General features: G+C 39.3%; 2 protein-coding genes across 4 annotated transcripts in view; one reads left to right on the top strand and one right to left on the bottom strand.

Annotated features, from left to right (window-relative positions):
- The window catches only part of ADCK2 (aarF domain containing kinase 2), a 33,121-nt gene extending 22,064 nt beyond the window's left edge, over positions 1–11,057 (bottom strand). The window contains exons 1-2 of the mRNA XM_069087374.1: positions 10,839–11,057; positions 1,114–1,267 (exon numbers count right to left, since the gene is read on the bottom strand). The gene's annotated coding sequence lies outside the window, so the exon portion shown is untranslated. The remainder of the gene's footprint in view (positions 1–1,113; positions 1,268–10,838) is intronic.
- Positions 11,058–11,328: 271 nt separating this feature from the next.
- The window catches only part of DENND2A (DENN domain containing 2A), a 126,748-nt gene continuing 126,030 nt past the window's right edge, over positions 11,329–12,046 (top strand). For all 3 annotated transcript variants that reach the window (XM_069087366.1, XM_069087367.1, XM_069087365.1), the window contains exon 1: positions 11,329–11,773. The gene's annotated coding sequence lies outside the window, so the exon portion shown is untranslated. The remainder of the gene's footprint in view (positions 11,774–12,046) is intronic.

Raw genomic sequence — 12,046 nt, 5'->3', positions numbered from 1 at the left:
GGGGGGGGGGGGGGGGGGGGGGGGGGGGGGGGGGGGGGCCTCAGTGCATAGACAAAGGTCTGAGCTGACCAAGAGGAGCATGTGAATAGATAGTTTAGATAAGATTTGGGCCAGGTTGAAGGAGACAAAAGGCAAGGACAAAGGAGGGTGTGGGCCAGGCCCAGAAGAAATGAAGAGATTAAGTAAGAACAAAGGGGTCACAGGGTGTTGCCTAGGTGGATTGTGGGATAGGGAGAAGGGGCAGAGCTCAAGGATGGGAAAGGACAAATTGCAGTTACAACTGAACCGACTGGTTTACAAGTTGGTTTCATAAATTGATCTAGACCCCAGATACCCCATCAGAACTAGGAACTGAATGTAAAAGAATAACTCCCTTCTGGAATGTTGGTGGAAATTATTGTTCACTAGTACTCTATGTATCAAATATACAAACCTGCTATAAACCTGACCTTGCTTATTCATCAAGTTCAGGACTTGTCAACCATTTCTGCTCTTCAGCTGTCAAATACTCAAATGGACATGGGGTCTCTGATTTCGAGCTCCCTTCAGTGATGGAGATCATAACTCCATCCATGCCTGTCAGTTCTGTGACTCTCCTTTCCTTGCCCAAAGTCAACCACAGGGAGTCAGGCCACACAATGTGCTAGAGACTTTTTTTTTTTTTTTGCTCTCTCCTAAATCACAAAGGGAAGGGGAAGGAAAGGAAATAAGTGTCTATCACTTACTGTGAGCCAGTAAGTGTGAAGAGTTTTACAAATATCTTACTTAGTCCTCACAATAACACTATGAAGCAGATGCTATTATGATTTCCATTTTGCAAATGAGGAACTGAAACAGACAGAGGTTAAGCGATTTGCTTAGGGTCATACAGCTAGGATGTGTGTGGGTCCAGATTTGAACTCTTGAAGATCTTCCTTACTTTAGGCCCAGCACCCTCTCCACGGCTCCACCTAAGGAATCAGAGGAGTAGTCTGGTCCTCTACCTGTCATCCCTTGCTCTTAGCAGCCCCCCTCCTCCTTCTGCCATACAATTTTATGATGACATCCTTTGCTACACTGCATCTTGTTCACATCCATCAAATACCTTGCCCTTGCCCTTGGTGTGATGCTCACCTTTCATTCTTTGGAGGCAGTAGTGTTCCAGACCTCCCTGCTACACAGCGATACCGCTGAAAAGGTGCTCCCTTGCTACAATGAGGAACTTAATCGACAGAAGTACACTGCAGTTTCCCAAAAGCAATCCAGCCTGCTCTCCTCCTTTTCATCCCTGAGAATAGCAGAAAACAGGAGAGAAAATGTTTAAAGAACCCAGGACTCCTCTTGAAATTGAAATGAGCTGAAAATGAAAGGTGACTCTCAGACAAAAGCAGAGACCCAGTAGCCAGCTCTTTTAGGTTTACAAAGTGCTTTACAAATAGTAATTCATTCGATCCTTAGGACAACCCTGTGAGGTAGGTGCAATTATTATTCCCATTTTACTAAGATGGATGAAGAAACTAAGGCTGAGAGAGGTTTAAGTGACTGGCCCAGGGTCAGACAGCTAGCAAGTGTCTGGAGCCAAATTTGAACTCAAGTCTTCCTGACTCTAAATTCAGTGGTCTATCCATTGTGCCACCTACCTGCCTAAAAAGAATGAAGAGATGGATTTCTTATGCTAGCAGTATGCAACAATACAGACTTCGACATTCCAGAGTGTCACTGACCCCTTTTATTAATAATTTGCTAGCATTATTAATAAAACAATTTTCCAGAAATTGTGTCTCTCAAATGTTTTATACATCACAGCACCTTGAACACACAGGTTCCCTACACTTGTATTTTCATTATTGGTGATATAATAACCTATGGGTAAATGTATATGTTCATGAGAGACCTTTCTAGTTATCCTGATCAATATCTGGCCATTGGACCCAGATGACTCTGGAGGAGAAAGTGAGGCTGCTGATCTTGCACAGCCCTCCCTCAGTCAAATCAAATTCAATGGCAAGTCATGTCATTTTCCTAATGTCATGGTCCTCTTCGAGAACCAAGAACAAACCACACACCATACAATGTAGTATTACAGGCCTCAGATGATGGTACTTGCCATTGAGGCCAAATGACCACTAGAGGGACTGGGCCAAACATTATAGTTTTGTTCATTGAAGTGTAAAATTATCTATGTGCAGTTTTATATATAGTATACTTAACATAAACCTTTGCTGTGGCAGCAGAAATGCTTTCAGGGGCCACCATCCTTGCCCCTTATTCTCAGATGTTTCTACTGTTTTCTTGAGACTGATCTGAGCCTTAAGGCCATTTGCAAGACCTGAAAGTAATCCAAGGGAATTGGAAAGGCAAATCAAAAGGACTCAGCCTCACAGGGTATGCAGAGGACAGGAAGGGGAGGAGCACTACCTTCACTCTAAAGACAGGTGAGGTAAAGAACAGGTTTCAGGCTCAATACAGAGGGATAAACCCTGATCTCACCCAGAGCTGGTACTGTGAGTTATATTGACTGTGCTGGTACTGAAGGAAAATGGGAAGAAAAAGAGAATTGCTGAACTCAAGCTCTTTCCTTGATTTGGAGTACTTTCTCAAGCCTAGGGTGGCACCGAGTCTAAAAGATCTATCAGAGCAGCTGAGGAGCATAGAGCTCACAGGAAGAGCAAATCTCCTTGAGTCTATCAGCTTAGGAAGCTTTTTTGTATTCTTTGTTGTGTGGAATAAATTTGTTCTGTGCTTTATTAATTTGGTACCAGCAAGGGAAAGGGAAAATACCGAAATATGAGAAAGGAGCCAGTGGAGGGGCATGAGTCATGCATTATGATGTTATCATTGACAATTCTCCTGTATTGAACCTAGTCCATCTGTCCTCAGTTGACACATGGATAACATATATTACTAAATTCAATTAAACAAATAATTATTGGTGCCTACTACATGTAAGGCATCATGGGAGATACCCAGAAGAAGGCACAATCTCTGCCTCATGGAGTTTTCAACCTTTTGTTGAAGAGGTTGTAAAAACTAATACATTATTGGTGCAGCTGTGAATTGGTCCCAACTGTAGAAAGTAATTTGGAATTACACAACTATAGTGAATAAAATATCTCTACTATTTGACCTAGAGATTCCATTGCTAGGTATATACCCAAAGGAAGTCAATGACAAAAAAGAGAGGCCAAATACACCAAAATATTTATAAAAGCATTTTTTATGATAACAAATAACTGGAAACAAAGTAGATATATGACTTGTCCAAAGTCATATGGTTAGTAAGTATCAGAGCTAGAATCTGAACCCAGATCCTCTGATTCCATTTCTAACATATATTGTACAGCCCCACATTATGGTACATGAATGTAATGGTGCTGTAACAACTGCCATGGTGACTATAGAGTAGCATGAGAAAATTTCTGTGAACTGATACAAAGGGAAGTAAGCAGAATCAAAAAAACAATATACAAGATGACAACAATGTAAATGGAAAGAACAATAGCAAAACAATGGAAATATATCTCAAAATTGTAATAACTCAGCTTGGTCTCAAAGAGATTAATATGAGAAGACATTTCACTCATATACTTTTTTTTTTATTTTAATTTTTGGAGGGGTGAAGGTAGGTCAGTTGGGGTTAAGGGACTTGCCCAAGGTCACATGGCTAGTTTTGTGTTAAGTGTCTGAATCTGGATTTGAACTCAGGTACTGCTGACTCCAGAGCCAGTGCTTTATTCACTACACCACCTAGCCGCCCCCATTTCACTCATATTCTATGGGCTACACATAAGGTCAGAGTTTTTTGTTTTTTGTTGGATTTTTCTTATAGTTTGATTAGTTTTACTGAACCTTTTTTGCCTTTCTTTTTTTATTTTTTGTTATAAGGGCTATATAGCACTTTAGGAAAGGAAGGGAGATATACCTTGGAAAATCTAGGGGATGTAAAAACAAAATATATCAATAAAAATTTTTAAAGTTCCCTATACACACCAATTATTATAGTCTGCATTTTGAGGGTGAAGAAATTGAGTTTCAGAGATGATGAGTGACCATATTTTTAAAGGAGTCACAGAGTAAATGTTTTTACTTTTATTATATTCCAGTATATACTATATCATTATTTTTCTGTTTATAATGTAAATAGCACTGATTTTAAGGTTATATTTAAAGTTGTGCTCAAAATTTTGTTTATTTATATTTATCAAGTACCTCATAAAGGATGAAAATTTGAACATCCTTCTCACTTTGAGCAAACACACACACACTCACATTCCTCACCAACCAAGCACAGAGGCTGACCATAGTTGGCCTCGAGTCCAAACCCACTCCAATCCTCCATGGTTCAGTAAAAGAGAAAATTAATTGAGGGGGCAAGATGGTAACCTTGGTTTGCAAGTAGCAGAAGCAAAAGGGGGTATTCTGAGAATTCTCCTGTCTTCAGGTCACAGAACCCACCCTCCACTAGCCCTGTGCTACTTGTATCATGATCCTCCTTGTAGGCTAGGGACCATGGTTTGAGACTGAGTAGGGATCGTGAGATCTAGAGCAGGAAGTGGCCTCAGAGGCCATCTGGTCCAACTATTTCATTTAAGACATAAGGAAACTATGGGCCAGGACTGGCTTGAAATCACACAGGCAATAAACATTTGAACTCAGCTCCTCTGACTCCAAAACAAACTGCTTCCTTGAATCTAAGCAAACAGGAATGGCAAAGAGAGAGAAGTGAGAGGGCCATGGAGAGTGATTATGCCACATTGAAATAGCATCAGGGTGAGCCAGCAATAAAACAGCAGCCATTAAGGAATTGGAATTCTGATAGATGTGAGAACTTAGTCATATGGAGCTATGAAAATAACTTGCTAAACACTGGTCTAAAAGGGAACAGGAAGTCTTTAGAAATGCTTTCCTACAACAATACATAAAGTATTGATGTTAAATAAAGAATTATCTCTGTGGATAAAACTCTCAAGGAATCTTGTATGATCTAAATACACTATATGCCTGGAAGACATTCTGTTGGAAGAGAACCAGCTTTTTAAAAATCAACTAACAAGAAACACAGTAAAAATCATATTCTTTCTGTCTTCCAGTTAACTGGGGCTGTGAAAATATGATCTTTTGTAGGATGAATGAAATTCACTTTTTCTTTTTCATATTTTCATCAAGAATACCTTCAAAGGAATTAAGCTCCATGAAAGAAAGAAAGAAAGAAAGAAAGAAAGAAAGAAAGAAAGAAAGAAAGAAAGAAAGAAAGAAAGAAAGAAAGAGAAAGAAAGAAAGAAAACAAAACCCCCCCTTTTTTTTGCTTTTTGGAGGGCATTTGGGGTTAAGTGACTTGCCCAAGGTCACACAGCTGGTGTGTGTGTGTGTGTGTGTGTGTGTGTGTGTGTGTGTGTGTGTGTGTTAAGTGTCTGAGGCCGGATTTGAACTCAGTTCCTCCTTATTCCAGGGCTGGTGTTCTATTCACTACGACACCTAGCCACCCCTAAAAACCCTTTTTTAACATGTATGCAAAATCAAGCAAAAACAAATTCCTTTATTGTCCATATAAAAAAAAATGTAGGCCTCATCCTGAATATTTAGTCAGTCACCTTTCTGTCAAGTGTATCTTCTTTATTATTGAATCATTTTTTATCATTCATCTTCCTGGAATCATGAGTGATTGTTGCATTAAACAAAGTTTTTAAATCTTTCAAAATAGTTCATTTTTATAATATTGTCATGATAGTATAAATTATTCTCCTAATTCTTACTTGACTTGGCATCAGTTCATACCCTTGTTCCCAAGTTTCTGTGAAACTGTCTCTTTCATCATGTAATCATCATGTAATATTCCATTACATTCATATGCCATAATTTATTCAACCATTCCCCAAATGATAGACACCCTGTTAGTTTCCATGTATTTCCCACCACAAAAAAGAACAGATATAAATATTTTCGTAGAGGTGGGACTTTTTCCTTATTCTTTGATCTCTTTAAAGTACAGGCCTAGCAGTAGTATTTGTTGGTCAAAGGATACATACAGTTTTTAAACTTTTTGGAGGATAGTTCCCAGTTGCTTTCCAGTACGGTTCATATCTCCACAAACAGTGCATCAGTATGCCTGTTTTCCCACAGCCCCTCCAACATTTGTCATTCTCCTTTTTTTGCCAGCTTTGCCAATCTAATGGGCATGAGGAGGAACATAAGAGTTGTTTTAATGTGAAGTCCTTTAATTATTGGTAATGTAGCATTTTTTGAATATGACATAGCTTGGATTTCTTCCATTTAAGAACTACCTATTTATATCACTTGACCATTTATCAATGGGGGATTGGCTTTTATTTTTATAATTTTGAATCAATTCCTTAAACATTTTAGAAATGAGACCTTTACTACAGAAATTTATTGCCAAGATTTTCCCTCAGTTAACTGTTTCCCATCTAATCTTAGCTGCATTGCATTTGTTTGTGTAAGAACTTTTTAATTTTGTGTAATCAAAACTATCCATTTTTTCCTTTTGATCTTTTCTCTCTATTCTATGTTTGGTCATGAACTCTCTCCCTAGCTATAAATCTGAAAGATAATTTCTTCCTTGATCCTTTCATTTGTTTATGAGGTGACATTTTATATCTAGGTTATGCATCTCTCAATTTAGAGCTTAATGTGGTACATGATGTGAGGTGTTAATCCACACCTAATTTCTGCCACACTTCTTTCCAGTTCTCCCAGCAGTTTTTGTCAAATAGTGACTTGATCCGGTCTCTGATAGCTGAGGTTTTTTTGTATTTATTAAACACTAGGCTACAAGGTTCATTTGCCTTAATATGCTATGCAACTAATCTGTTCCAATGATCAATTTATTTTTTAGCCAGCACCAGATTACTTAGATGATTACCACTTTGTAGAATAGTTTGAGATGTGGTACTGCTAGACTTCTTTCTTTCCCACTTTTTTTTTTTTATGAAATCAGGGCTAAGTGACTTGCTCCTGACATGTGCTAACTGAGGCCACATGTGAACACTGTTCCTTTTGACTCTAGATTAGGTTGCTCTATCTACTCCACCACCTAGCTGCCCCCTTTCTCACTCTTTTTATTATTCCCCTTGAGATTCTTAACCTTTGTTTCTTCAGATGAATTTTGTTATTTTTTTCTAGTTCAATGAAGTATTCATTTGACAAAATGATTGGTGTGGCATTATACAAGTAAATTAATTTAGGTAATATTTTCATTTTTATTATATTGGCTCAGCCTATCCATGAGCATTAAATATTTCTCCAGTTATTTAGTTCTGTCATTATTTCCATAAACAGTTTTGTAGTTGTGGTCATAGAGTTTCTGTGTGTTTCTTCATAAATATAGTCTCAAATATTTTATATGTGCTGTAGTTAATCTTAAATGAAATTCCTTTTTCCAACTCTTCCTACTGGATGTTATTGGTAATATAGAGAAATGCTGGTGACTTATGTGGATTTATTTTATATGCTTCAAGTTTCCTGAAGTTATTAATTTTTGTTGGATTCTCTAAGTACACCATCATATCATCCACAAAAAGGAATAATTTTGCTTCCTGTTTGCCTACATTTATTCCCTCAGTTTGGACTGGGTTGTTTTATTACTATAAGTAGCATTCCTAGACTAGTAGCTAGTAAAATAGTACTAGTGATAATAGAGATCCTTGTTTTACTTCTGATCTTACTGGAAAGGTCTCAGGTTTATCCCCATTACATATAATGATGGCTCTTGGTTTGAGATATATACTGTTTACCTTATTCTTGTGTTTTTAACAGAAATGAATGCTGTATATTATCACAAGGATTTTTCTGAATCTATTGATATATTGATTTTTCTTGTTCTTATAATTAAGGTAGTCAGTTAAGTTTATAGCTTTCCTAATATTGAACCAAATTTGCATTTCTGGTAAAAATCCACTTACATTGAATTCACAGTGAATAATTTTTTCGAGATGTTGCTATAGCCTCTTTACTGATATTTTATTTAAAATTGTTAAACATAATTGTTCATTAGGGATATTGGTCTGTAGTTTTCTTTCTCTATTTTGACTTTCCCTATTAGTTATCAAGACTATATTTGTACATAGAAGGAATTTGTTAGGATCTTGTAATTGCCTATTTTAAAAAATAGTTTGGGTAATACTGGCATTAATTGGTTTTTTTTAATGGTTGATAGAATTCCTTTGTAAATCTATCTGGTGCCCTAGAATTTTTTTTTCCTTTGGGAGTTCATTTATTAGCTTGCTCAGTTTCCTTTTCTGAGATTTCTTTTCACTGTTATCCTTTTTTCTAACATGGTATTGATTTTGACTTTTGCTATAAGCAATCCAGGATCAGATAGCTAATTCTGAAATGACTCCCATATTGGTAAACAGTTATGGTATTTTTAAATTTTCTGTTAATTAGTTTCATTTTTTTATATTGTTGGTGGTGTTCACCATCTGATTCTCATTATAAAAAGTATTCAGCACATACAGGCTTCGAAGTAACGTTGACATTTTTTTTTTCCGTTTTCACCACTTTATCAAGGTTTGTGTTAACTTAATTTGAAGGGTATTGTTAAGTTATTTGTAAAAATTAAAAAATGTTTCCATTTCAAATGCCCATAGATTAAGGATTGGCTAAAGAAACTCAGGTGCATCATTGTAAAGCAGTATTACTATTCCACAAGAAACAATGAATATGAAAAACACAGAGAAGTCTGGTAAGACTTAAATGAACTGATGCAAAAAGAAGTAAGCAAAACCAGGAAAAAATGTACACAGTCGCTATCACAATGTAAATGATTAAAGAACAGAAAAAAATTGAAACTAAAAGCTGTGTAATTTGAATAACCAAGCCTGGACCCAAATAAGAGAAGATGAGAAAATGAACCTTTGTCAGGAGGAATAGCTCTCTGGGGGGGAAAGGGTGTAGAACACATTTTGAAAAGAGCTTTTCAGGGGTTTCTGAGGTGATATGGCTAATAATTTTCTGTCATTCTCCTCTGCAATGTTTTGCAGAAGGTGATGTAAAAACAAAAGGTTGCGATAAAAACTTTTAAAAATGATTTTCTCTTCATCTTCTACAGAAGATGTTGGCTCATAAGTTGCAATTATCTTCATCCTGATTTGATTGCTTCTGTGCATCATGAGCATTATAAAGCAAAATGACAAAAGTACCTCATCAAATGATGTTTCTGTTGCCTTTGTGTGTGACTGAAACAATTCTGCCACCTCCTTAATTTGACTCTGAAGCAAACCTATCCTTCCATTCAGCTCCACTGAGAATGTCAATATGGAAATAGTCCAATCCCTCTAGTCGTGTACCAATCAATTCATTGGCTATAAAATAAAGTCCTCAAATTTGGAGTTTGTAGAGGGTTTAAAAACCATATGAATCTTAGCAACTCCTGCCTGTTTTAAAGGAAGCTGGTAGAATAGTGGATAAAGTGCTGGGCCTGGAGTCTGGAAGACCTAATTTCAAATCTAGCCTTAAACAGGACTTCTTAAACTTTTTCCACATGGGACACCGTCAGCACTTCTTCCCACGGGTTTAAGGACCGCTTTGAGACAACTACTGGCTGTGTCAACCTGGACAAGTTACTTATATCTATTTGCCCCAGTTTCCTCATCTGTAAAATGGGAATAATAATGGCACCTATCTCAAAGGTTCTATTTGTGAAAATTCTTATCACAGTATCTTACCAATGCTCATACTCAAATGAAGGCTTTCATTTGAGGTTACTAGGAGACATCATGGGTAATAATAATAGTTAGCAATTTTATAGCATTATAAGACTTGTAACATGCTTTACAAATATCTCATTTTATCCTCATAATAACCTGGCCAGGTAGGTGCTCTTATCATCCCCATTTTACAGATGAGGAAACTGAGGTAGTTAGCTTAAGTGATTTGCCTAGGTTCACATATCTAGTAAATGTCTGAGGCAGAATTTTAGATCAGGTCTTTCTGATTCGGGGTCCTGTGGTCTATTATCCACCATCTACCCACCTCAAAGCTTTGGGGATTGAGTGTTGAAATCAGTAAGATCTGAGTCAGACACTTACTATGTGACTTGGGTTTTTAGGGGAGGCAATCAGGTGTCAGTGACTTGCCAAGGGTCACATAGCTAGTAAGTGCCAAGTGTCTGAGGCCAAGTTTAAACTCAGGTCCTCCAGACTCCAGGGCCCCTGTGCTATCCATTGGACCACCCAGCTGCACCAAGCTATGGGGCTTTGGGCAAGACCTTTTTGCCCCTCAGTTGCCTCATCTGTAAAAGGAACACAATAATAATAACACCAAAGGTTGTTATGAGTAGATGCACAGGTAGCACTTTGCAAACCTTGTTTTTGTTCGAAGAGTCCAGGGTCACTCCAACCACTATGACACATTGATCTCTTAGGGAAGCTGAGTAAGGAGGTAATCTCCCAGGAAAGGCTGGCCTGTAGCCTTGCCTCGATTTTTTTTTTAACTTCACTTTACTGTATTTAATCCAACCAATTAGAAACTCATTCGAATTAATAAACATACTCTTTTAAAATACAGATACCTCTGGGAGGATTAAAGGACTTTGTCATATTAGTGTGAATTAATTAAATCACATTACTCCTGCTGCACTGAGGAAATAGGACTTTAGATTGGGGGATAAATCAGAGCTGAGTGAGGTGCCAAACTTGGAGATTTAAGCCTAGTTTGAGAGCCCTGAGTTCCTGGAGCTCAGCTAGATTGTCCTGGAAAAAACCCCAATCACCCTTATTTCAATTTCTGCCCATTGCTGACCTTTAAAACCCAGAAAAAGCAGAAAAAACTTTTCCATCTCCTCTTCTTGCACTACTTGCCGCAAACGTTATAGTGCGCAGGCTACCAGTACTAATACTTACTGTAGTATAGCTACATTTTGGATCGCGTAGAACTTTTCGAGCTGACCTGTGGAGTTAATCACCATTTAAAGCTTTGTTTCTGCCGGAAAAACGTATCTCTAGCGCCTAAACCCCGACCTTTTGGAACCCAACGGTCTAAGCCCGAGCTGCCTCTCCCCAGCACCTAGCACAGTTAGTTGGCGCGTAGGGACTACTTGTTGAACTGAATTGCGTGACACCGTCATTCGATGATTTACAGCAGAGAAAGAGTTAAATTTTAAAAAGAGGGAGGGAGACCAGCAGAAGGTCCTGTTTACTGTAGTTCCTCCGAGTCCATCAAGTATTCAGAGACATAGGTTGCCGTAGTAACTGAGTCTGTTCTTCAGCCAGCTAGAGATTAGCTCACTGGAAAAGAGTCAGGATGGGTCAGGCTAGGCGAGGGTGGGAAGTGAGACAGAGGGGGAGGAGGAGGAGGAGGAGGAGGAGGGGGGGGAAGAAGACGAGGCGGGGGGACAGGGGAGGAGAAGGGGGAGGGAAGGGTGGAATAAACGTCACAAGAGATAGTCACAAAGTCAGGAAAGGAAAAGAAAGAGGAAGGGGGGGAACACCCAGGAGGACTCCCGAGCAAGAGAAAAAAAAAGGAACCCACTTTGCTGCAGGCAAAGAAGGTTCTTTAAAAGTGGGGGGAATGAATCGACCTCAAAGGCAGCAAGTCCCATGGCCTTGAGAAAGGAAGGGGCCGGTGGGGGAGCGAAGCTTGAGAGAAGAGAAAGAAAGATTTCCCGTGCATTGTGAGAGCCTCCAGTAACAAAAGGGCGGAGGGTCGGGGAGCCATGCAGCCCGATGCTGCTGCCTTCACCTCCCCCTCCCCTCCTGCAGCTGGGTCCCGGCTGGACGCCCCCAGAATGAACTGCGGGCGGCGAGGAGCCCAGCTGGGGGCCCTGGCAGCGAGCAAGGTGAGTGGGAAAACACGAGCTGGGGTCCCCGCCCTAGACTCGAGCCCCCTCGGGTTAGTCATTGTCGGGAGTTGCAAAGCTGCCGGACCCCGGCAGAGAGGGAGGGAAGTGGGGGGAGAGAGAGGAAGTGGCCAAGCTCGACTTGAGGAGCTTAGCACTGGAGGAACTCCCCATTTGGGAGTGGGCTCAGCCCAGGGGGCTGCCTTGGGGATGGATGGCTGAAGAAGACGTGTGTGTGTGTGTGTGTGTGTGTGTGTGTGTGTGTGTGTGTGT

Source organism: Petaurus breviceps, unplaced genomic scaffold, assembly GCF_028583685.1.
Source record: "Petaurus breviceps papuanus isolate PSGF00001 unplaced genomic scaffold, PetGlider_PUasm1.0 181, whole genome shotgun sequence".
In the NCBI taxonomy this organism is placed as follows: Eukaryota; Metazoa; Chordata; class Mammalia; order Diprotodontia; family Petauridae; genus Petaurus; species Petaurus breviceps.
The sequence above is the reverse complement of the archived record's forward strand: the minus strand, read 5'-3'. Positions and strand labels throughout refer to the sequence as shown.